A 27,709-nucleotide genomic window follows, 5' to 3' on the forward strand; every position below is an offset into this window, starting at 1 on the left:
TCTAATATATAATAAATCTAATATTTAAATCTAATAAATAACATAAATCATAAATAAAGGCGGGCACCAAATTTTGTCTTCATTCAGGGCAACATATTACCAAAGTCTGCCCCAGCTACAAGGTCCATTCAACTTTCTAAAGCGTAGCTTGGCTGTTAGGGTAGCGAAAGAGAGGATTAGCAAAGCCTGCATTGTGTAGGAAAGAATAAAGGCTTATCTGTGTGTATTGTCTGAAGTGCCTCGAGGGGCTAATGTACCAAAGCTTTCTCTCAATAAAAGTGAATGGGAAAAGTAGTCACAGCTCAATTCCTGGAGGGCAGGACAAAGTGGTTTACAGCAATAAAAACATAAAACCTTACAATAAAACCACAAAAAGTTTTTTTTAAAACCCTTTAATGGTAGCCCTCCCAATCAACTATCATTGTGCAACCTGAATTTGTTGGTACATCCTTCAATCTCATTCAGAAATAACGATGGCCTGGAAGTGTCTCGAAGCCCTTCTTTTATAGTTTACAAGGAGCATAAATTTGTACGACAGGATGCATCTTCACTAAGATGATCACCAGGGCCTGGTACATAATAATGACAATTCCCTATGATAAGAGACAATGTAGCACAAGCAAAGGCAGCTAGAGGTCTCCGGTGTCCCGTTCCGTCTCCAATAGCATTGATCCTACCATGAGGTAGGATGTCACGCTGTTTTGTACTGGGAGAGACCTGCATTGGCTCCCAGTACGTTTCCGAGCACAATTCAAAGTGTTGGTGCTAACCTTTAAAGCCCTAAACGGCCTCGGTCCTGTATACCTGAAGGAGCATCTCCACCTCCATCGTTCAACCCACACACTGAGGTCCAGCGCCGAGGGCCTTCTGGCAGTTACCTCACTGCGAGAAGTGAGGTTACAGGGAAAAGGCAGAGGGCCTTCTCGGTAGTGGCGCCTGCCCTGTGGAACGCTGTCCCATCAGATGTCAAGGAAATAAGCAACTATTTTACTTTTAAATGACATCTACCATAATGGGCCTAATTGCAGGCAGAGATGAAACAGCTTAGGTGGGGAGGTTCAAAAAGTATCTACATGGTGCTTAGAAAATAACTTGCACCTAAATATTAGTAAGACAAAGGAGATGGTGTTGGACTTCCAGAGGAAGAGAGGGGAACCTGCCCCGTTGTATATTGGGGGTGCGGGGCTGTGTGGAGAGAGTCTCCTTCTTTAAATTCCTGGGAGTTTACCTTAGTGAGGACCTCACTTGGAAAATCAACATACCTCAGATGGTCAGAAAGGCCCAACAGAGACTCCATTGCGAATAATATTAAGCAACAATTGATGAACTCCTTTTACCGGTCCACAATAGAAAGTGTCCTTTCATATTGTATCATAGTGTGGTATGCTGGCTTGACAGCCACGGACAGAAAGTCTCTACAGAATGTGGTGAATACAGCACATGATATCATGGTCTGTCCCTTGAGTCCGCTAGATGACATTGCAAGGGATCGTTGCCTTAGGAGAGCGAGAAAAATTCTCAGGGATGACTCACACCCCGGCCACCACCTCTTTAATCTTCTACCCTCGGGCAGGAGATATAGAAGTATAATCTGCTGTACCAACAGGCTAAAAAATAGCTTCTATCCATGGGTTGTTAAGCTGTTAAACGGAAAATAACTTCCGAGGTGGTGTGTTGTGCGATAAGCATGCAGAGGGGGGGAGGGAGGCTCGTTTAATTTCATTGTACACAGGTTGTACATTGACAATAAAAGTGTTGTTGTTGTTGTTGTTGTTGTTGTTGTTGTTGTTGTTGTTGTTATTATTATTATTATTATTATTATTATTATTATTATTATTATTATTATTATTATTATCTGAAGTTTTTAATGTTTAATGCTGTACAGTGAAACCTCTACTCACGTATAGAATCCGTTCCGGAGGTCTGTTCGTGAGTCGATCCAGGTCACTGGTAGAAGCGCCATTCTGCATGTGCGCATTCGGCGGCAGTGCCGTTCTGCGCATGTGCAGACAGCGGTAGCCGCTTCTGTGCGTGCACAAACAGCAGAAGCTGCTTCTGCATGTGCGCGAATCACAGCAAACCCAGTATTTACTTCTGGGTTTGCCACGGTTGCGAGTCGAATTGTTCGCGAGTAGAGGTGGTGGTAAGTCAAGGTTCTACTGTATTGTGTTTTTAATATTAAGTTGGAAGCAACCCAGAGCGGTTGGGGAAACCCAGCCAGATTGGCAGGGTATAAATAATAAATAATAATAATAATAATAATTATTATTATTATTATTATTATTTACAGTGGCAAAATATATTGTGCTGTCTATAGCCCCCTCCTTTGGCAAAGCGCTTCCTTGCACAACTCAGTAGACATATTTTAGCGCAGCTGAGATGCACTAAAAGGCAAACACTGCAGATGCTTCTTAATACTTCTAATTCTTCACCGTGAGCTGGGGAATGAAAGGGTTAAAGGGCTCCTTGACTGTGTCTGTTTCACAAGGGAGCATGTCTGTGGTTACGCCAATAATTCTGGCCTCCTTGCTCAATTCAAAATACAGCTTCTTAATTAAAAAGCAATTGCCAACCAAGGACATAGGATAAAATACAAAACTTGCTAATTTGCTTTCAGGAGTGGGTAATTGCAAATGCCCGATTCTTGGCAAAGAGTGAATGAAAGCCCATAATAACCCAGTGTGGCTACACACTGGATGCCCTTCTAATCCAGGAGCGTTGGAAGGAGCCAAGCACCGTGCAGAGAACTCTGGAAATAATATCTGCATAGTATCTGGAAATAAAAACAAAACCCTACACACTCACATTGTGTACTAAACCTTTGACTTCTTCTCTGCAAAGAAGTGATGGGAAGGTATGATTTAGAGTGGGGGCTGGGGTGGGGGCTGAGCAAAAATGTTTAGCTAAAGAGTAGGAATCTCTTTCAGCATGAAGACCACATTCTATTTTGTCTTATTCTGTTTTCTAGTTCTCCAGTGTTTCTTGCTGGTCAGTTTGTATACCCCATTTTAACTCCTGCTGCCCAACTTTGGTCTTAGGAGACAGTGACCGCTCCCCGCATTAAACGGGGGGTGCCCTTTGCGTGATCGCGCGCAGCCCCTGGACCCGGTGCGGCTCCATCAGCACAGGCTTGGCTTCGCCTTCCCCCAGGTGGGATACCTGGAGGTCTCCGCCTACCTCAGTCAGTTGTCCAATCCTGCCTGGGGGAAGTGTTGCCAAGGAGACCAGGCCAGGTAGGGGAGGGACTACCTGCTCACACAATAGAGGGAGGATCTTACCTAGGAATCCTCAGTTGGCTCCAGAGCTTCTCCCACCCTACCCACCCTCAGTTAAGTCTTATTTTGCAGGTTAACCTTTTCTTCACAGGTATGCGGGTGCTGCTACATCAAGGTTGCTGTTGAAGGGCCGGAAAGGAATTCCCCTGCATTGGCAGGTTTTGCCTTTCCCGTAGCAAAACGTCACAACTTTGGCGGTATCAGACCTTGGGCGGAATCCTTTAGTCTATCTTCCTGAATGGGGGGGCGTGCAGCAGTGACCCACGCCCCTTCCTCTTTGCAGTGGTGATACCAGGGTTCCCCGTTAAAGGGGTTTCTGAGGGGAGGCTTTGACCGTACGCCGAGAGGTCGTCGTTGCTCTCCCCTGCGACGGTGGCGTAATGGGGGCGGCTATCTCTGCTTGAACATATGTTCTCCAGAGCCGGCCCATCCCCCACATACACACTGGATAACCCTGATGTTCCCTAGATCCCCAGCTGGGGACTGGGGAGAGATAACGCCCAATGCCTGAGCCAAGGTCTACCCACATCTGAAATATAATAAAGTTGTGGCCAATTTAATCCCATAGCATGTTGTCTTGAGTCGTTATTCCACATGGAGGGCGGGCCGCCCAGGGTTTGGGGGACTCCGCCTGTCCACGCAATAGCATTTCCCCAAGTTTCTGGTTTTCCTAGTGATTATGTTTCTCCATTCAGCAAGCTGGTGTAAATTAAGCGAGCATAAAATTACACCAAATTCAAACCCTGCTGAGCAGAGTTGCGCAGAGTTCAGTAGGTACTGGATGATCAAGCAGGAGGGGTCTTGTCTGACCTCAGCTAGAAGGTTGGACCACCATGCAACAATGCATATATAAATGTATCATAGGAGCCAACTCCTAGAGGCCATGGGCGCTTCAGTCCCCACAATAAAATATTTGAGGGGCTGTCCCCCCTAAAAAAGTTGATGGGCACTGCCATTCAAATGGTGCTTGTGCACCATGTCATGTGACTGATTGTATGGGGCGGGGCTTACCTGGGCCCCCACAATATTTTATTCAAAATATATCAAAGTATTTCTCTATTCCTTGCTTCCATTGTTCAAAAAGGATCACAGATCTTGAGTTTCCCCACATGTCTGGCTAAAGAGCAGATAATCTCTGCATGTTCTTTCTGCCACCTCAGTAACCTGCACCTACCCTTAATTGGAAAGATCCAGACAGAGCGCGCTCTCTCTCTCTCTCTCTCTCTCTCTCTCTCTCTCTCTCCTGAAATGCTATGCTGTGAAAAATGAAGACTGTGTCGGTAATTTAACTACTTTGACAATATATAAAATCTGCTTAAGAAATATTAGCAACTTGGCCAATATTCTTGATAATTAAAAATGGATGTTATGACAAAGTACAGCAGCCATTAAATATATATCAGGTTTTGAGTGCATTTAAAACACTGCCCCCACTATCAATTTTGAAGCAGCATAAAAATGTGGCAAGTTTGCACTATTTTAAATATCTCTGATATATTGTCCTATATATTTGAATTATTAATGTGCAATACAGCCAACCGAATAGTAAATTCATCCCATCGGCGGCTCTAGGAGATCATTACGGAAGGAACTGTGCAACTCTGTGAGATGTGAAGATAAGCAGTCCAGGAGCTGCTCTACCTGATTCAGATTCACAGCACCTCTGAATCCTGAGTCACACAGATATGTGGATAATTCAATAACAATACAAAGTCTCTATTCTTATGCAAGTACAATTGCATTTTCTATTTATTTGACATTCACCAGACCTTCTCTGGGATAAAGCTGTTCCATGTGACTGTGGGGTTATGGTACAAGGTAGGAGATATGATCCAAATAGTCATGTGGTGATAGGGCTGCCATATTTCAAAAATTGTTGATGGAAATTTGCAAAAATGACACTGTCGGCATTGGTTGCCACACATCCATATTTCCCCGGACATTCAGCTGATTTCTGCCTGGACACTGCTTTCGGCTGCAGTATTCTGGGTATGTCCAGAAAACTTTGGACTTATGGCAACCCTGTGTGGGTTCTGGCTTCTACCAGGGCAGACCATATGTCTACCTAGTCTACTTTCATCTGCTTGTTGGCAGTGGATCTCTAAATTCCCATCATCTGTTGTAAGTCGGGTTGCAGTATGCCACAAACTGAGGCAAGTTCCAAGATCCAGTATGGGCCACTATTACTGTTGCTGGGGCCACTTTTGCTGTAACCACTTGCCTGCCCATTACAGAAACCAGATGGGCAGTTCCTCACCTTTGCAGAGGAGGAAAGATGTTGAGAGCCTAAACCTCAACAGGAAGTGATCTAACCATGACAAAGGACTGATGTCAGCACCCCCCACTTTCAGATCACCTGCTTCCTGCCCAACCAAGAAAACAAGGTCCAGAGTGTGACCTGCCACATGCATTGGGTCGATGACATGTTGGGACAACCCTATGACCGTCATGAAGTCAAAGGTAACTGTTTCAATGTGGATGTTGAAGTTCCCCAACACTAGCAGTCTGAAAATCCTCAACACTGCCTCTGAGACCAGCTCTGTCAGCTCAGGCAGGGAGACTGTTGGGTAGCAAGGTGGACAGTAACCCAGCAGAATCCATAATGTGCCCCAATTGCACAGTGCCAGGAACAAACACTCTACTGGACACAGAGCCTGGAGAAAGAGATGGTATCTCTATAAACTATAACACCCCCCGACCTTCAAGTCTGACCTGATTCTTTACTGAATGCCTAGGTGGCCACAGCTGGATGAGACTAACTCTATCCTGCGCACACACACCCTCCAGCAAGTGCACTTGCTAGCCAGCCTCTCAGGCTTTCTGTGCTTTAATTGAAGTCCAGGAGATGACACCATGATGTAACTCTTCCCATGGTGCATCTCCCTACCCGCCTCACCAGATTAGGAGGCAGAGGCAGCCAGGAGGCTGCAGATCAATGGATAAATTCTTAATGAAAGAAATGCACACAAACCAGCCACCCTATGCTTTCTCAGACCATTGGTCCATCTAACTCAGTTCTGTCTACACTGACTCGCAGTGCCTCTTCAGATGGGACATCTCCAGTCCTAGCTGGTGATGCCAGGGAGTGAAATGATGCCACTGAGCTATGGCACTTCCCTTAACAAACAAGTTAAGCTCAGCCTTGTACTCATTGGACTCCTGTGAATGAAGCAAAACAACAGCTGCAGCAGCAGAAACCTATTTCAGAGGAGAATGAAACTTTTGAGAAAATCGTGACAAGTTCCAGCACAGTGCTATTCCAAGGTAATGTTGTTATTTTATGTAAGCACCAGGAAACCTGAATTTGAGTCAGATTAAGTGAGTTTTGTAAAGCGCCCTGAGTGTCAGCAGACAATGGGGTGCTGTATTAAAATCGTAATTATTCACTTTTTCACACCGATAAAATTGCAGACTATTTAAATCCATTTTGCGCCTGCTGTCTTCTTTGTGACAGTTCGGCTGATAAACCAAAGGTATCTAGTTTACTCTCTGAATTTTACAGCGGTTAAAATCTGCTGGCTCAGAGCCTGCGAAAGTACACCAATTAATGCAATACCTGGCCAGCTGTTCAGAACTGCCTCCCAAGGAATAATTATTCCTAATCCGCCATTAGGTGATTAACTAGCATCCCCAATCTTGAGGATTTAAAGGACAATTGAGCTGGGCTGCTCCATTGCCTTCTTTGGCATGAATGCATGAGTAGAATAAGTGGAACATTAAAAAGAAAAAGAAAAACCCAAGAAGAGCACATTGTGCAAGAATAGTGTGCGGAGGTGTGTGCCTTCCATACTCTTGCCAAAAGGAAGTTCTGCCATTGATTCTCCCAGACTAGAGAGAATCACAGCTACAGTAGGTATTTTCATTGTCTGAATACACCCATATTCATCTGCCTCAGGCTGCCTGTACTGTACTTGAAATTAGTATTATGGGTATGCACCCTTTGCATTGGGAGATTTCATTTTTACTCATCATAGCTAATAACCACTGATAGACCTAGCTTCTTCTGTGAATGTCTAATCATGTTTTAATCTTGCCTTTTAATCACCTTTCAAATCTTTCCAGTCTTGCACCGGGGCACATTTCCATAAGTTAATTGTGTGCTGGTGTTTTGTGAGAAAGCACTTTCTTTTGTCTGCCCTAAATCCTAAATTCTAGTATTATGGGAGAGGGAGGGGAAAAAATCCTCCCTGTTTGCTTTCTCCATGCTGTGAATAATTGTAGGAATCTCTGCCATGTCCTTATTTGTCCTTTTAAAAAAAATGAAGGTTGGTGGATGGCGGGCCTCAAAGGCTTGTAAGGAAGGTGTGTCAACTGCTTGGTCATCGTGGGCTGTGACTCAGGTGCAGGCTTTCAGCATTGTGGTACCAGTTCTTTGGAGTTCATGGAATCGTAGAATTGTAGAGTTGGAAGGGATCCAGGTGGTCATCTATTCCAACTCCTTAAAATGCAGGAATCTCAACTGAAGCATCCATGACAGATGGCCATCCAACCTCTGCCTAGAAACCTCCAAGGATAGCCTACCACCTTCCAAAGGAATCTGTTCCACGATTGAACAGCTCTTACCATCAAAAAGTTCTTCCTGACGTTTAGTCGGAATCTTATTTTTTGTAACTTGAAGCCATTTGTGCACTGACTGGGAATGAAGCAGTGTGGCTGTCCCATCCAGGGGCAAACGGTATTGAAAGCAGAACTGCCCTGAAAACATTGTGGGCACAAACGACCATCTATGTGTGATAAAAATGATGTTTGGAGGGCTCCTAGGTGCTAAATGCCATGGGTGCTTTGGCCCTGAGTTGTTTGGACATTCATATTTGTCTGGGACTGTCAGGACTAATATGAGAATATCAACAATATATGGGTTTTCAGAAATTTGGTGTAAGGAATATATGAGAGGGTCCAAATTTGTTGAATGTCAACTTTCACAGGTGAGCACTGACAGTCCCGGAGGAATATTTGCTGGTGCATGTTCCTGCTTGCTGGGTCACACATTGTTATATGCATACAACCTCATTCAGGTAACCATTAATATTCAACAGCATCTCTCTTGAGTTTTTGGTCATCTGTAGAATTCATCTCAAGTCATTTCCTCTTCCTTTCTCCAGTATTGTTTCTCAGCTGCAGTCATTCATTCCGTGTGGTAATGACATTTCACTTGTCCTTTCCACTCTTCAGAGGATGGAATATGTTGGGAATATTTTACACAAATCAGACTAAAGTGGCCGGTAATTTTCATTATCATGCAGAGTCAGTGCTGCAGTGAACCTTGTTATGGCCCTCAAAGATTACTTTGGGAAATGTCAGCGTTAACGCTTTTCTTTTCAAATGGACTCAAGCTGCTCATGGTTGGGAATTTTCTTAATACCATCGCCATTAAATATCAAAACAAAATCAAACCCTAGTTGGCCTGCTGAACCTGCCACAGAAGATGAATAGATCTAACCTCAAAGGTAACATTTTCTTCAGGTCCTCAGACATTTCAAGGTTATAACAACAATCAAACAACACTCTTGCAAAAAAGAATAATGATAAGCATTGCTGGCTTGTGTGAAGCCAGAGTGTTGGGCAACTGTTCATTTAATATAAGAGAGCATTTGTGCCATCTCATACATCACAAAACTGTCTTCACAAAAATCCCATTTTGTGACGTGCCCATTTAGCAAACATGAGACAAGGTTGCCCATCAGGTGGAGGGCAAATGGGTACATCTCCTTGAGGTGACTTTGGCTAAAATCCTCATCACAAGCCAGGCATAGACAACCTGTTGCCTTTGATCAAATTTCATGCCTCCCTTAGCCTAATTTCAGGTGGGTAGCAAAAGAGGAGAAATTGGTGCGGGGGTGGGAAACACAGAGAGACAAGGAATGCCATACCCACTATGATCCCTGATCCTGCTCACTTATGGCTGACTTTGGCCTCATCTACCTCTGGCATGTGGCCTCTGAAAGATTATCCCCAAGTAAATGTGTCCTTCAACAGAAAAAAGGTCCACATCCCTGCTATGTGCACTTATCTGGGAGTAAGCACCATCGAACACAATGGCATTCAGTTTTGTGTAGACTTGTATAGGATTGTAGAAGAAGAGTTTGGATTTGATATCCCACTTTATCACTACCTGAAGGAGTCTCAAAGTGGCTAACATTCTCCTTTCCCTTCCTCCCCCACAACAAACACTTTGTGAGGTGAGTGGGGCTGAGAGACTTCAAAGAAGTGTGACTAACCCAAGGTCACCCAGCAGCTGCATGTGGAGGAGCAGAGAAGCGAACCCGGTTCACCAGATTACGAGTCTACCGCTCTTAACCACTACACCACAGTGGCTCTCATTATTCTTTCCCATATGGTCTAGTGGTTAGGATTCCTGGTTTTCACCCAAGTGCTCCGGGTTCTACTCCTGGTATGGGAATAGCAATCATTCTGGGGCCTTGAGGTAGCTCAATTGGTTGGAGCATGCTGTTGTTGTTGTTGCCAAAGTTGCAGGTTCAACCTCCATGGGCAGCTTCATTGCAAAGGGTTGAACTAGAGTCTATAATTCTTCCTCTTCTATCACTAATAAATCTTCATCTCTTGAACAATACATATTTGAAATGGTATAGTATGAATAGTGAAGGCTTAATCTGAACCATACACCTTGATCCTAGGCATATGATTTCAGTGACACTTACTCTCAAATACATAAAGTAGCAGGCAGCAGGGAAGGAGGGCATCTTAGCAGAGGCATAAGTATTATATAACAAGTTAACTTGTAACTTTCCCCTCAGCCCTAAATAGTTTTCTCACTCAAAGTTCCTTTCTTCGTATTCCTGCATTCAGACCAGCCCCCTTACTGAACCCACATGATGCATCTTAGGTCAGCTGATTCACTAGATCATATGAGGTTCTGCTAAGTTAGCTAATCGATTGCTGAAGCATGTGACATGCTGCACTGGTCGGCATCACAAGCTGTTATGAATGGGGCTGCATCCTAGTCACTTTCAACCCTTAGGTTCATTTTAATTCTTTTGAGGGAAAAAGATTAATTTCATTTTAAAGTAACAAATGCACCGCACATTTTCATCATTGCTGGAAGGGTTGTTTTTTTTTAAAAAAACTTGATTCCTCCCTTGCTTGCAAACAGTGTTCTAAGGAGACAAGCTTTTGATGCAAGAGAAAATTATGCAATATTATTCATGTTTTATGAATTGCAAGCCATTTTCCAGTTATGTGAAGACTCTAATTTAAATCACAAATAACACTTCTTATTCTTTCAAGAAAATGGAGGGGTGGAGAGCCTCTGGTTAAAGCTACAGTATATTGATGGTTGGTCTTGAGACCCCAGGCAGTTGCTTTCCCTCTGCCTAGACAAACATCTGAAATCCCATGGATGCATGTTACATTTGCTGGAGTTGCTGTTTGGAATGAGTGATAAGGGGGGTGGAAAGTGCCTTCAAGGCTGCCGTCCTACCCAGAGCTTGGTGAGCCTAAACCCATTGAACTCCACTGGGTTTTAGCATGCTTAACGCTGCATAGGATCAAGCTGCATGGCTCAAAATGAAGAATTCCAATTTCGGAAATAACAGTGTGTGTCCGTGAATGAATTCCCCGTGAGAAAACACTAAAGGTGTTTGCCAATAGCCAAACATGAACTTTCTATGCAATTACATGGGTTTTGAAATGTCTCTGCTTAACCATTCTTGCCTCTAGATCTCCACAGGGCACCCTCAAAGCTTGCAGGCTGGCTGCCTTTGGTAAACAAAATAATAACGATGATTATTATGGAGCATTTCCAGGTTCCTGGATGTACTCAGCAGCAGATATTCAAAATTACGGAATATGGAACTCATCCATGCACGCTAACTAACCTGCTTGCTCTGGGTGAAAATATTGTAAATATTCTGTGGGAGAGTTCTCTCAAGGCCACACTAGATGGTGTATGTATAGCCCAGGCATCCCCAAACTCGGCCCTCCAGATGTTTTGGGACTACAACTCCCACCACCCATAGCTAACAGGAGCAGTGGTCAGGGGTGGTGGGGATTGTAGTCCCAAAACATCTGGAGGGCCGGGTTTGGGGATGCCTGGTATAGCCACTGCTAAAAATAGCAGCTGCACATCTAGATCCCCCGACCTGTAACTGCTAGCATTACTTTTGTGGTGTCACTATATATAGGAAGCTGTTCTATACCAAGCCTGTTAGTCCAACCAGCTCAGTATCTTTTACACTGGAGGCAGCTCTGCCATGTTTCAAACAGGTGTCCTCCCCAGACCTACGTGGGGGTGCCAGAGATTGAACCTGATGTATTTTGCAGTTTCTAAGATTCTTGGCTGGGGGGGAACCACGCTTGTCAAAGTGTGATAAGAGTGCTTTGAATGTATGGTGCTGATATGGCCATTAAGGTAAAAATAATAATTTTGTCCTGTGTGGATTCCTCCAGCATCCCACACTGGACTAAGTTTGGAAAGACCTAGGTTCAAATCTCTACTCATACCACAAAACTCACCAAGAAGCTAAGGAGAGCCTGGTGAATCAGGGCAATGGCCCAACTAGTCCAATGTCTTGTTTTCACAGTGGCCAACCAGATCCCTATGGGAAGCAGGCATGAATACAACAATGCTCTGCCTACCTGTGATTCCCAGCAGATGATATTTAGAGGCATGCTGCCTCTGACAATGGAATTAGAAGACAGCCGTTGTGGCTAGTAGCTGATGATTGTCCTCCATGCATTTGTCCACCATGGATTTGTCTAACTCTTTTGAAGCCGTCCAAGTTGGTGTCTCATGAAAGAGTGACTCCCATAGTTCCAACATTCAGCTTTGTTAGATATCCAACAGAGAGAGAGAGAGAGAGAGAGAGAGAGAGAGAGATAGATTTGTACCTGTTTTTTCCATGCTGTGGATAATTTTCATGTCCCCTCTTACTTGTTGTTGTTTAGTCATTTAGCCGTGTCCGACTCTTCGTGACCCCATGGACCAGAGCACACCAGGCACTCCTGTCTTCTACTGCCTCCCTCAGTTTGGTTAAACTCATGCTGGTAGCTTCAAGAACACTGTCCAAGCATCTCATCCTCTGTTGTCCCCTTCTCCTTGTGCCCTCCATCTTTCCCAACATCAGGGTCTTTTCCAGGGAGTCTTCTCTTCTTATGAGGTGGCCAAAGTATTGGAGTCTCAGCTTCAGGATCTGTCCTTCCAGTGAGCACTCAGGGCTGATTTCCTTAAGAATGGATCTTACTTACTATTCCTCTAAACCCAAAAATCTCAAATGGGAGTTGCTCCACCCCCTCGATCATATTGGTTGCTCCTTTCTAGACCTTCACTCAGCTCTGTAATATCGTTCTTGAGGCATGGCAAACAGAGCTGCACACAGTATTCCAAATGCAGTCGCACCATAGATTTGTAGAATGGCATTCTCATGCTGTTTTATTTTAAATTGCTTTCCTAATGATCCCTAGTGAGGAATGTGCCTTTCTTCACAGCTGCTGCACACAACCTGACCTTAGGCCAGCTACTATCTCTCAACCTAACCTAATGCTATTATTGTGGAACTAAAATGTGTGAGGATAAGAAACGGGGCGGGAAGAGAAGAACCATGTGCTCTGCTATTAACTTCCCAGAGGAAACGTGGGTAGACACGTAATATATAAATAGCTCCTTATATGAAGCATGGGGAAAATATATTTGCAACCGCTTTATAGAAACTCACTAAGATGAAAGTGTGACAAAAGAGGGGGGGGGGGAGGGAGAATATCTCAAAACCATTAAACCCTTTTCAGGTTGGACCTCCCCCTCCCCCAAAAAAACTTGCCATCTCACCTTGATGTCATTTTAGCTTCACGATGATATGCTGAATGCTAATTTGCCTCCAGTAGTTTAGCTGAGCATAACCATCTTTCTGAGCCTTATCACTTGGTTCAGCCACATTTCATTTTTAATCTCTCTCTAACTTCAAACAATTTCTCCTTTTTCATGATACCTAATTAGCCTGCCTGCTTTAGATAATCATGTGAGGTGTTCATGCGTACATTACAGCCCCGAGTGCAAAATTGAATCTCTCTTCCCTCTGAAAAGGATCCATGGGGGACTCTGGCAATTAGTCTCTAGCAAACACACATGTGGAAACAGCTGTACAAATTTGAGCTGCACGGAGAAGCAAAGCAGAGCTGTGGGAGGGATCTTAAAAAAAGGCAGAAAATGTAACAGAGAAGGCAAACTAGCTGAATGCCCATAACGTGGCAGCCAACAGCAGGATCCCTATAAGCGAACATCAGGGATGGGAGCAGATTTTTATCTAATTTTTGAATTCTATTTTCTGCTTTCTCCTCTTATTTGTTAGTCTTGGCTAGCTGTTTGGGTCTTTTAGGGGGGATCCTCTTGCAAAGGTGGCATCCCAGGGGGAGAACAGGCACCTGATGAAAGATGTGAAGAGGCCTTCCCATCCCATAATGGGGTCAGAAGAGAGGTTCCCCTCCTCTTCCTCCAGCACTACTCTCAGGTGCCAAGACCCTACTGATGCTGTGTGTGACCTGTTGAGGGTCTGCTGAATCTGTTCTCCCCCCTGCTAAATCTCTGTTTATAAGTTGTTCATTTGACCCCCCCCCCCACTTCTGCTGAGTGTGGGGATGTGTTCACATGCCTGCCTGAGAGGCTAATGTTCAGTGCAACCCTTGGGCTGAAAAAGGTTAGTCAGGCATGTTGTAAATAGCAATCAAACCACTGACTTCAGTTTGTTGCACTGAAGTTCCATGTTTCATAAACCCAAGCCAATAGTCATTTAATTTCATACATGCAGTTGAAATAATGCTTGATGGTGACCTTCAATATATTTCCTCTGTTCGTCCTTAATCAAAAAAGTGACCTGAAATCCTCGAAAGATTTCAATTTAGTGCAGAAAGAGAGTGTGAGAGAAAAGGCAGATGATTTACTCTTTCGTATCTCTTTTTTTACACAACGAAGGGAAGGGCTTATGGGTTTGTTTTGTTCTTGTTTTTGTGTTTTTATTTTCTATTTTTATGCTGCGAACCACCCGGAGATCCTTTGGCTGAAGTGAGGTATACGAATTGAATAAATAAATAAATAAAAATTGAACAAATAAAGAAAAGAACAAAAAGTAAAACCTGGAGAATAGAGCATATTCCCTTTTCATTGGTTTCCAATTGACTTTGTTGTTGTCATGTAATGTGGCTGGTAAAAAGCGAGCAGAAGAAAAATTATTATCAGCATGCTAGTGAGGTGCAAATCGGCTATTGTTTTCTGAAAGCAGCACCATGCTGACTTTTTGTATGCAATAAGAGTTTTGCAGATTTTTCTCTGCATGCTGTAGAGGCAGAGAAAGTGGGAAGCCGAGTGGCACTGAGCAACCATAGCATTGCTTCTTTAAGGTACAAGTACACATTATGAAGCAGATACAGGCCTTCCAACCATAATACTACTGCAGACCCTCCAAGCGTCCCTATTTTCCAGGGACACCCCTGATTTAGAGAAGCAATGCTTGGTTTCTGCTTTGATCCCAGAATGTCCCACTTTTCCTTAGGATGTCCCTATTTTCATTGGAGAAATGTTGGAAGGTATGGAGTCAGTGGCGGAGGAAGCCACTGGGGCACCCGGAGTGGCAAACATGAAGTGCACCCAGGGGTGGGGTGATTCGCCCGGGGGCAGGGCAATGCGCCCACGGAGGTGGGACGATCTGCCCACGGGGGCACAGCGATCCTCCTGGTGGTGCCATTGGCGGCGCCCAATCCTCCCGACATGCCATCAGCGGCACCTGATCTTCCTGGGGGTGCCATCAGCAGTGTGCCTATCCTCCCAGGGGTGCCAGAGGCAGTGCCCAATCCTCTCGGGGGTGCCAGTGCTACCCGACAGGGACGCCAGGTGTATTTGCGTGATCAGCGGGTGGATTTTCACGATGACAGTTGCGCCAATTGAGAAAATCCACCCGCCGGGGGTGCAAGCACCGCCACACCGATCCGACCGGGGGGATTTTGTCACCCCCCTAGGCATGACATCCATGGCAGACCGTACCCCCCTTGTGACACCCCTGTATGGAGTTATCCAACCTCTGAGCTACCTGAAGGCAATCCTGTATAGGGAAGATTTTTTAAAAAATGTTTTAATGTTTTGTTATATTTTTATATATTTTGGAAGCTGCCCAGAGTGGCTGGGGCAACAGAAGTGTGGGGTATAAATAGTAAAATTATCATTATGGAATGGGATGTCCCTATTTTCATCGGAGAAATGTTAGAGGGTATTCTACCATGGATCAGTAGGTAGAAATATGCTTGGGAGAACTGACTAATGGAGAAGTGTTCACCATCCTGTTTGCAAGGTAGGAGAGAGGGCTGACTTGTTATTGTGCAGCCCAGTTCATTTGTGCTGCGTATCATTGATAGCCATCTAAACCAGAAGACCATATTGCTATGAACTGAACTGACCTGATGAACAGCAGCTCATTCATTCTTTCTCCTTCTTTTTTGCCCCATCAGCAGTTCCGTTTCTGTATTGTAATCTTAAGTGTTTGTCAATGGCAGCTAGCGCTCTCAGAGAGGCGCCTTCTGTTGTTTGATATGAATAATATATGCTGTCTGGAAGTGCCCCATTAGGTGGTATGGAAGTGCAGGGATATTTTAAAAGAGAGAAAATGGCATGAGAGAATATTACCCATTCGCAGCTGATAGAGAGGAGGCAGCCCTTCTGATTTATGTCTGAAACTCCCATAGCAAGGAAAGTGACATGACAATTTTGAGGATGCAGTCTGAGGCAAATGATATGTCAAAGGGAATATAAATTTTCAGTAATAATGCAAAGTGCAGAGGCATAAACAGGAGAGGTGGAGACAGAATGTAATACTGAGAGCAGGGAAATGCAGACTTAGCATTTGGGCTAAGCATCCTTTGCTCTCTACCTTACAAGGGAACATTGTAGTCAGTGGTGTAGGAAGGGGGGTGCAGTAGGGGCGGGCCGCCCCGGATGCCATCATGAGGGTGTGTGTGTGGCAATATGCCAGCTAAACGTGCCCGCTCCCAGCTCCTGAAAGAAAGCAGCTGCTTTGGGCAAACAACACCACCAAGCTCCTTCTGCCCTTGCCGGTTGCCCTAGTGGGAAAAGAGAAGTGGGGTGGGGTGGGGTGGGGTGGGGGTGGAGGCTGAGGGTGGGGAGAGGTCAGCGCAAGCCTGAACCTCCAGGGCACCAACCATCAAGCCTGCGGCTCTGTCTCCTCCTCTCAGGGAGGCCACATGATGACCTGGCTGTGCGTGTGTTGCCTTGGACTGGCAGGAGCGCGCTGTTCTATTTCCCACCCCTCTCCTCCACCTGCCTTCTCCCTTCCCTCAACGAGGGAGATGGGGGGGGGGGTTGGCGCATGTCATCTCTTTTCTTGAGCGGCTCAGTTAACTTTACAAATCTCAGCAGGGAGCAAAAACAGCACAGAAATGGACATGTTTCTCCTCTCACGCGCTCTTAAAGCCAACTTTCTTGCTTGCTGCCTCAGAGAGCTAGGAAGCCTCCATGTAAAAAAAACGAGCACCTACTGAGCCACCCCACTTATCACCCCTCCAATATGTCATCACCCCGCCCCCCAGGGAGCTGGGGAGTTCGCCCCTGGGAGTTGGCCCCCATGTATGCCCCTTTCCCAGTGTGGGAGCCTAGCCAAGCATTGCTGAGTCATGTCCTGAATCTAGCAGTTCCCCCTGGGGCAGGAATCCACAAGTGGTGAGGCCATGTAATATTTAAGGGGAGCGAGAGAGCTGGGTTCCCTAGAGCGGCCCAGAAAAGGCCCCCCTCTCCGTCTCCCCACCTCATCTCATTTCCTCTCCATGCTTGTCTTGGGAGGCCTCTGGGGTGGTGAGTCCTTTGGGCGACGGGGAGGTTTTGGGGCAATGGGGGATGCAAAGGAAGCTGTTGGGAGGCTGAGAGATGAATGGGAGGATGGAACTCAAGGCCTCACTGAACCCCCCTGGGACACTAGCCGTGTCCCCACGGGTGGCTAGCCCCATCCTGGGTGCACAGCATGTGTGCCGCTCCAGGTGCCAGAGTAGCTAGCTCCACCTCTGATTGTAGCACCTTTCTATAAGGGAAAGAGAGACTGCAGTCTCATGCATTATTTGGACCAATCTAATTCACAGTATTTTTTGAAACAAAGAAAACATTGAGTTTGTCACCACAAACTCAGTACAGTCCCTTGATCATTTCATGCTGATTGGTCATCACTTCTCACATGCCGTTAGCCAATATTTTGGTTCACAAAGCTCTGTGTTTCTTAAGTGGTGGGAAAGGGCCAGCCAGTTTTCCCAAAGAGTTTTCACAGGTAGATGGTGTGTGGGGTTGCTGTGCTCACCTGACCTCCAGCTGGTCATGTCACTGCTACTTACTAGGAGGCAGAGGGGAGGGCCAAGGCAGCAGTAAGGCCATTGAAGCACAGACATGCTGGAGTGTCAGACTCCAGTGGTGTGCTGCTGAGCCACCATGCCACCCAACACTGTGTGGAGCAGAGGCAGATTTAAGGGAGCATGACCAGTTTGCTCACACTGGGTATGGAGCCTTGGTGGTGCCTGCAAATGTTGCAACAACTATTATTTAGAATGGAGCACGAGAGGAGGCGGGCACCAAATTTTGGTGCCACACAGAGCGCTGCTGAAATTTGAGGCCTCAAGGTCTACCACTGTGTGGAGCATGTTAGGATTTTTATCTATCCGAGCTGCTCCAGCAAGTGGTACTATGATTTGTATACATCATGTGAGTGTCTGAGAGAGCGTGAGAAAGGAAGTCTGTGTTATCTCTTCCTTCTGAGTACTATTGGAAGTTGGTTTCACTTCTGTGTTTGTCACAGTTCTGTACTGGTGTTCAGAGAGCACAGATGTACTGATGGAGTCTCTGTATATAAGACTGGCGTGCTCTTTTCAGGAGAGAAGAGTCAGGAGAGAAGAGAAAGGAAAAGTTTAGAAGAAAAGGAAAATAGCTGTCCTTTACAGTGAGCTAAAATGAAGTGGAAATATAAACCGTGGGTTAGCCTGGACTTTTCAGTAAGGGTCTATAAGCCACAACCTTTTGTTTGTTTGTTTGTTTGTTTGTTTGTTTAAAAGCGGTTTTCTTTAGGGACCCTGTACTGGCAAGTGAAGCCAATGACAAGAACCAGGCAGAGGTACACCTTCAAAGGTTCTAAACGTATAAATGTACAATGCTGAGGAATGGTTCCCTAATCAGAAACCCTGAATTGTCCGTCCCAAGCTCTGCCTTATTTCTTCCCCCAAATGCCAAGCGAAGAGGAGTGTGTGGCTTAGATAAAGTAAGAGGGGTGAGGTTTAAGTGGTACCAATGGAAGGGATGGCAGGGTAAATCAAACCCACACTAAAAGAGTAATAAATCAACAAACGGCAGGCACGAACACACGCTGCCAGCACACACACACACGACTTAAAATTAGAGAGGAACAGGCAAGGGCAAGGGAGGGGGAAAACGTACAAGCACCCTGGCCAACAAATTAAAATGTAAGGCAAACCCACTCAGTCACCCAGACCAGCCAGGCAATCAGACGGGCAAGGGCAATAGAGGGAAAAAACATACAGGCACCCTGGCCAAAATTAAAATAAAACGCACAGCCACCAAGGCAGAGGCCAGGGAAGGAAAGTGAGGAGACAAGGGAGATAGAAAGACGGCACTCACACTCAGACCTCGCTGGTGGTGGAGAGACCATGTGCTGGGCAAAGGAAAAAGCTGCAGCTTAAGAAAGATAATTCACACTTAAACCGCCCAAACAAATCCAGCACCAGGAGTGGGGGAAAATAAAATGTAGGGTTTTTTCACAGAAAAGAGGACACAGCAAGACAGCAAGGCAAACTTGGGTGCCTAGGTTTTTTAAAAGCAGTAAAGCAATGAGCGCACACAAGCCTCCTAAATTTAAAAAGGCAAGCCAGGAACCAGACAGCCTCCACACACACAAACACCCCCCGACTCCAAACCTCGTGGCTGAGCTCTTCCCTGCGATGACTTTCCCTGCGATGACTCGCGACGAGACGACGGTGAAGAATGAGGCCGGGGAGAGGCTGGCGCTGCAGCAAAAGGCTGCTGAGCATGCCCCCTCGGAGGCACCTGGTTGGGTGCCTGCCGAGGGGCATGGGCACCAGCCAGGAGAGGTGGAGGCAGGGGCGGTGCTCGGGCTCCCGCCCAGAACCACTCCCCTCTCTTCCAGGGAGGAGAGTCTTTATCTCTTCCTTCTGAGTACTATTGGAAGTTGGTTTCACTTCTGTGTTTGTCACAGTTCTGTACTAGTGTTCAGAGAGCACAGATGTACTGATGGAGTCTCTGTATATAAGACTGGCGTGCTCTTTTCAGGAGAGAAGAGTCGCTTATTACCGGCCGCTCTGGACTGAAGAAGATTTACAGCCAGAGAGAGCCACCAGGGAATGAATGCTCTGGAGACTTGGGCAATTTGCAGCCTTCCCAGGGAACTTTTCCAACAGAGCAATGGGAGCAATTTCTTCCTTACTGGTGTGGTCCAGAATCAGTAGTGATAAAAACAACCATCTAAATAGTATGGATGACCATATGATATAAAACATCCCAAAAAACATGTCCTGAAATAGAGTACATGTTTTTACAATCCACTTTTGTGCCATTGAGTGGGAGAACAAATGTGGTTACATGTCTTGAATGTTAGCCATTCCACTACAGGGTCTTAATACCACTCACCAAAACTGGAGTTGTGGCTGGAGAAGGAAGGAATGCAATATCCTCCAACGCTTTGAAGCCAAATTTGGGGTCGCCACCTTCCTGGAGGCCATCTTCCAGTTTTTTTGTTGTGAGAGTACGGTGGCCATTTTGGTTGCCTTGACCTCACATCATTTTTTGCTATGGCCCCCCCCTCCCCAAAAATGTTTTTTTCAGGCATGGGGCCCAAAAAACACATGTTTTGGGTTGCTGAGTGAGACTGTGGTCCCAATAAAACACTTTTTTTGGGGGGGGGGGGGAAGCATGGCACGAAATTGTGGGAGATCACAGCAACCGAAATACAGTCATACCTTGGCTCCCGACTGCCTTGGGAGTTGAACATTCTGGCTCCCGAACGATCGAAAACCGAAAGTGAGTGTTCTGGTTTTCGAACGTTCTTTTGGAAGCCCAATGGAGCTTCCTGCAGCCAATCAGAAGCCACGTTCTGGAAGTCAAACGTTCCGGAAGTCAAGCAGACTTCCGGAACGGATTCTGTTCAGCTTCTAAGGTACAACTGTAACCACCATTCTCTTGCGATTAAAAAATGGATGGTCCAGTTTTTCCAGGACTTGCTAGTATTTGAATACTATATGCCTGGTGTAGCTGTTTCTTTCCAGTGATGATACTGTTAAGGAAACAGCTCTTCTCATGCCTGTTGAGGGGAAAATAACGGTATTGGGGTCCTGCTTCTCTATTGGGAGCATTGGCATCACTTTGCTAATAGAAAATAAATACGTGGTTATGGTAATGAACTCTAGATATGATCTTCAATTTGATTAAGATGCACAGTTATGGAATGGTAATTTATTGAACTGCAACCTTTTAAGATGGATTTTAGCCTCTGGCCTAGCAAAGTGACTTTAACTCATCTTAATAAGATTAAAGCCTGAAAAGCACTGCTAAAACCCCACATTTAGTCACACAAGCAACTTTGCAATGTTATTTAAAAGAAAACATCTCACTTTTTTCTATCTCATCACCAGCATTTTGTGGGGTAACCAACTTCATATAACCAACATGCTTAAGTCTAATTAATGCTCACCTTAGGAGGGACCAGGCTATGAAGCCTATTGTTCACCCTCCAGTCTACCTGAGAAGTTCAACGTGTGAGGAGCGCTGAGCTGGTTGCTCCAAGCTCAGACTGCATGGCTCTAACAAACCTCTCTTGAATTTCTATAACAATAATTTAGGAAATTTCCCCACATTGCATCTAAGCTAGGTTTTACTGCCTGTGCAACTTTGTATCAATCTGCCCTTTGAAAAGTTTTTAAGTAAATCATTTTTTAACTTACCAAGCATGTGGTCTTTTCCTATGCTGAGAAAAGAGGGAAGTTTTTGGAACTCATAAGGGCATATTTTGGAACTCACAAGGGCATGTTTTAAAGAGTCTATATTTCCACGCTTTGCTTTGTTGCATATTTTGTAGTTTTAAATATCTGCTGGGGTTCTCTCACCAAAGGGTACTTGCCCCAAACTTGAGTCTTGGCATCTATGAATTATCCTTTTATACCTAATTTTTTCTAGCTACTAATAAATTTCATATTTATTTATTTTTTCCTGTAAGTCATTCTGTTTATGAAAATCATTCAGTGGGAAGACGATATCCCCAAGCTTAGTTTACCACCCTGCATTGCTTCAGTCATTTTCTCTGGCTACTTTAATTTTCTTTTCTTTTTCCATTAGACACCAACTTGGTGAATGTTGCCTTTACTTAAGAGCCATTTCAGCTAACTTCGCATGTCAGGGTTTAATCACCATAATTTTCTTCAGGCAGCATGTGAAGCTAGCTGCCATTTGAAGTAAGTGCCAACACACTTTTAAAATCTGTTCTAAATACTGATGGGATTGGAAGTATTTTAAAGCTATTCGTGATTTACTTGCTAATAATGAACATGGAATAACAAAAACAAAAAAAGTGCAGGTCTCCACCATAAGGTCTTTTGAATCTGAATTTTGACTCTGGGAGGCTAAATAAAGGAAGTTTAGGTCTACCATGACACCATAGAACAGGGCTGGGGAACCATTTTTCCTTGGTGGGTCAGATCTTTACTTCCCCTATTCCATGAACTAACTTTGACACATGGATGGGGCCACCCACCTGCCAATCATAATAATAATCTGTAGAAAACGCAACTTTAAAAATGAGACAATGCATGTATTTTTATAAACTAAGAAATCTTTAATAACAAAAAACAAACAAAACAAAACAAAATACACTTGGGCTAAACCATTGGCATAGCTACAATTTGTTTGGCCCTGTCCTATGGCTGTTTTTGATCCTCCTTTGTCTGCTGTGGCTCAGTTCATAGTCTTTAATAGATAAGAGCATTTAGCTAGGAAACCCATAAGACTAATATTTGCAGGTATAATTGGACTCTTAGGAAGATGTTTACATTCGGATGTTCTCTAAACTTGATGCATTTAGCAGATGAGGGCTTTGGATCCTTTTGTTCACTGTGCATTACAGAAGAGGACTGAATGGGAGAAAGCACAAGCTGTAACCAATTGAATCTAAAGAGCCATTGCTTTGCTGGTATATACAAGTAACCTCTTGTCCCCTATGAGTCAGTTACCAGGAACAGAGAAAGAACAGGAACTTCAGCCAGTTCATCTCCATACCTATTTGACAGGGATGCCTGGCCCTCTACAGAAAACACATGAACATAAAAAAGATATTTTCATCTTTATCCAGGAGTAGACTCCCCCTTTCTTTGTGAGTAGGCTCCCCATTATCTCAGGAATGCAGTGCCACGACTCACTACAAAATAGCTACTATGGGCACAGTGTTCATCTAGCAAAGCAAATATTTGATTGTGAGAGTTTAACCAGTTTCTGGAGTATGCAACGTTCTCCTGCCAGTACTGATCTAGGGATGAACAGTTCATTCCATTCTTTGATCTGCTACTTTCCATTCCACAGCTACTGATTTATTTTGCACAACTCTTTCTTCTGTTTCGTTACCTGCTGAAGCGGAAATATACATATTTGTTATGCATATAATAGCACACAGTAGGTGTGCATATCTCAGCCATCAACAGTTATTTACAAATGAATTAGCTTCTGTGTGTTCATGTTCAAAAGTTAATACATTTCTAGAGAGGTAGCTTTGTTAGCAATTTTCCTGCAAAACAAACAAATGAAAAACAAATGAAGACTCTTGTGGCACCTTAAAGACAAAGTTGGTGGCCCCTCAGAAAGTTATGTATGGTTGCCATTCTGCTCAGAATACAATGGGGCTTACTTACAGGTAAGTAAGGTTAGGATGGCAGCTTATCTTGCTAATTTGATTTCACAGTTTAGTATGAACACAATTTTGTCTCATTTCACTCACCCAGACATCAAGGAGGAACAGTTCAGCACTCTGCTTATATTTTGCTCTTTTTGGATTGTATGACTTACCTCTTCACTCTTGTTATGACATTTAACCACATATACTGTAATTCCTTCTCTGACTGCAATCCCCCCATAAGTGCATATTATAGTCAGAAAATGGTGTGTGTGTGTGTGTGTGTGTGTGTGTGTGTGTGGCTGCTGAAAGAAAATGCACAAGCTAATTTATGTTTTAAATGTTTGTAGTAAACATGATTTTGTGTTAATGGCAATGCTTTAGTGAAGCCTAGGAAATAAATTTCAAAATTTATCATTTGATTATCTGTTTATTGAAAAACATGCACTTAACAAAATTTCAAGCTCTACATTTTGTGTCAAGCCTACCTGCTCCGTTTTATGTGCTTTGTTACGCAGTGAAACATACCTTTAAAACCAATATTTTAAAACAAAGTTTTAAAGGATGGATGGATGATCAAAAATGAGCAGGGAGATCCAGGTGGTTCTTCCCAATTTGATAAAGAGAGTTGGGCTGGATCTACATTGACCTGTTAACTGTTTTTTAATTTTTTTTTTATAAAGCTGGATAGGAGTTTCCCATTGTTGGTGGCTCATTGCTCTGAAGTGACCTCTTGTTTCACATTTTAATAACACATTTATAACGTTTTAAATGATGAGTGTAGATTAGTCCATAGACTTTAACTGAGGTGTAGAGATAGTCTACACAGGTTACAAAAGAAACCATTTCCTTCTATGTGAAAATAGTAATGAATAATGCATTTCAGTTTTTGATTTTTTTAAATACACAGTAGGAAGTGGATTAAGGCTATAATCCTAACTCCACTAACCTGGGTATCGGCCGAGTGCTTTTCTTTTTTTCCCTAAAAAAATGTTTAGGGGTACTCTATTTTCCTACTCATATTGAAATACTGCCCCTCAATGAGGCCAAACCTAGATTCACAAAATGTTTAGGCTTATGCATCCTCCCGTGTCCCCCTAGTAAAAAAGCACTGTGTAGGCCCCATTGAAGTCAGTGGGACTTACTTCTGAGTAGACATGTTTCCAAGTTGTGCAAGTTGTTTATTGCAATCTTAAAGTCAACAAATAACACTTCAGGAAAAAAGAAAAGAAAAGTGATACAGTATATGTATGGACAGCAGCAATAAGATATCAGTGAATATGTCTTCCAAAGCAACTGCTCTATTTCCAGCTTAAGAATGGAAAGCAAAATGCCAGTGGACAACAAAAGAGGTTTAAAGACGCTCTCAAGGCAAATATTAAAAAATATAGTATCAGCACCGATAACTGGGAAACACTGGCCTGCGAGCACTCCAGTTGGAGAATAGCCTTTACCAAAGGTGTCATGGAATTTGAAGAAGCACAAACTCAGGGCAAAAATGAGAAATGAGCTTAGAGGAAGGCACATTTGGCAAACCCTCATCGTGATCAACTCCTGCCCAGAAAACTATGTCCCCACTGTGGAAGGATGTGTGGATCCAGAAGTGGCCTCCACAGTCACTTACGGACTCACTGTTAAGACCGTGTTTATGGAAGACAATCTTACTCAGCTACGAGTGATTGCCAAAGAAGAAGAAAATTTCTTCTTCTTCTTCTTCTTCTTCTTCTTCTTCTTCTTCTTCTTCTTCTTCTTCTTCTTCTTCTTCTTCTTCTTCCTATACCACCCTTCATCTGAAGATCACAAAAACACAAAAATGCATACCATAATAACAAACCAAAACAACTCTCTTTCTCTCTCTCTTCTCCCCCACCCTCTTTAAAAGGCCATAGATTGCTTAACTAGCCAAAGGTCTGGGAGAAGAGTAATGGTTTTTCCTGGCACCTTATGTGCATCAAAGCCCATGAAATAAATTCCTTGTTTTAGGTTTGCTCTGCTAACAACCACAGTTTCTTGATAGAATCACTCTTAGCAGCAAGCATGCTTTCAAAAGAAAAAAAGGGAAGTACAAAACTAATAAGGCTGAGTTGCATTAGAGAAATATAATGCATAGTGTTCTTTTGTTTGCCATCCCCACTGAGAATTGAAATCACTGCGTAGAATAGCAAGCTACTATGATGATCACTAGGCATTAATGACCTGCTTTCTAATTATGGATTTAATAAGTAAACAATTTTTTAAAAGCACACCAGTTGCTCATGATCTTACTGTGGTTAGCTGGAATCCTTTTTTACCCCACTGGTGGCAAAAAGGTAAATGCCATTTTTAAATGCAAGTGAAAACCAATCCAGGCTAATTTATCTGTGCTGTTTTGCTCACTGCAAAGGAAACCCTGCAGTCATGCAAGCAAGTCCAATTCTTTGAAGGCTTTGGCATTCTTAAGTGATTTAATTTTCCCCTTTGAAAGTTGGAAGATGAATTAGTTCTTGGTATTTATAATGCTTGCTGCTACCCACTCCCAGCTGCCTAACAATATTTTTTTTGGGACGCCCTCCCTGTAAAAGTGTCAAGCAGAATTTATACCTCAAGGAAGTTCTACCTGTGACTAAAGTAGCAGTCAATAAGTCAACAGCTAAACTGGGAATGGAGCTATGAAGTGTGTGTGTGTGTGTGTGTGTGTGTGTGTGTGTGTGTGTGTGTATTCCACTTTTTAAAGTGAAAAACATACCCATATCTTCCCAGAATCAAAATGCGTGTCTCTTTCTCTCTCTCTGTAGTCAAGTGTGCCAAGTCCTATACAACACTTTTTGTATAGGACTATCTCAGAGACAATGGGGTGTGCCTCTGGTGGTGAATTCAAATCGCTTCACTATGAGGACTGAGTGACCTTCCTGGGGCACAAGCCTGGGCAATGTGGATGGAGGTCCTGACAAAACCCCCCTCTTGGCTTGGCTGATGTGGTCCAAAGGAAACCAGAGCAATACATTTGGCACCAGCTTGAAGTGCCCCTATTTTAAGAGCAGAATCAATAACTTCTAAGCTTCTAAGAGTGTTTATATACTACACTTAGGAGGGTTACCTGCTCTTTTCAAACCTATATAGAATAAACTATGCATACCTATATAGAATAAACTATGCATCAAAGCACAGTTACGGTAGTAATAAAAAGAAGTTACTATATAATGCACACTAACATTTGAAAACCATTATTAATATATTAGTGCGGACGGTTTAATAGCAGAGATGATTAGTTCTGTAGCTTCTGACTTGATACGTAATTGGAAATGTGCATAATAGGGTTGCATATTAGTCCCCTTTGATTTACACAGAATCATTTGCAAACTGGTAATCTGTGCTGAAGATATACTTGTTTGAGGGGGAACAGGCAAGCTTTGCTATCGAGAAAGGTGCAAAAAGGAAATGACAGTGTTACTGAGTGCATGTTCACCAGGATATAAACAGCTATGTGAGTGTGTGAATCCCCCCATAGATAGCAGAGTTTTCATGGATCTTGGCTTGGATCCAGAGATGTCCTGTGCAAGTGGAAAATTTATCTAATTTCCCAGAGGGTCCTTTTGGCGTTGTGGGATGCAGTTGGATGCAGTGGGTGCAAGAACCATAAAATGTGATGAACTGAACTTATGATTGGAGAGAATGAGGAAGTGAGAAACCAGAAGTGACAGATTGGCCCATTCCTAGTCAGGAACCTGGAGAGCTGCTGCCAGACTGTATAGAGAGAAAACTTCCTATTTCCCTAAGCTAGGGGTTGCCAATGGGCACATGGGATTTCTGAGTGCTGTGGGAGCACTCTGTTCAGTTCTGTCCTCCTCCCCTTCAAAACCTCTCACTTTTCTAAGCAATCTGAGTATATGCAGGTTCGATTCAGTATAATCAAACTTAACCCTGAAAAACACATAGATCTGAAAGAGGAAGTGGGAGAAAGCATCACTCTTCCAACTTCCTACTTCAATTGTTCAAGGAAGAAAAAAGTAACCACTCTCACCACTTCATGACCAAGAATGCAGGGAGTGGATAGTGGGCAAGAGATTTTGCACACAGTATGGCAAGACCTCAATATTAACATTGCACCCATAGGCACCATGTTGTCAACCCTCTCCTAAGTCCCCTCCTCTGCTCTTCTCTCTTGCAGTTTCTACCTGTGATCTCTTAGGCCCCACCTAAACTATGCATTTAACGCATTATTACACCACTTCAAAGAGTCAGGGCTTTCCCTCCAAAATCCTGGGTACTGTTGTGTGTTGATGGTGCCGACAGTTGTTAGAAGACCTCTGTTCCTTCCCACAGAGCTACAGAGCCAGAGGATTTAACAGTCCCAGGGAACACTGGGAATTGTAGCTCTGTGTAGGGAGTGGGGTTTCCTAACAACTCTCAGCATCCTTAAAAAACCACATTACCCAGGATTTTTTGGGGCAAGCCACAACTGTTTCAAGTGATATGATAGAATCATAGAATCCCAGAGTTGGAAGGGACCCCAAGGGCCATCTAGTCCAACACCCTGCAATGATGCAACTTTAAATGTATGCA

This window comes from Podarcis muralis, chromosome 5 (assembly GCF_964188315.1).
Source record: "Podarcis muralis chromosome 5, rPodMur119.hap1.1, whole genome shotgun sequence".
Lineage (NCBI taxonomy): Eukaryota > Metazoa > Chordata > Lepidosauria > Squamata > Lacertidae > Podarcis > Podarcis muralis.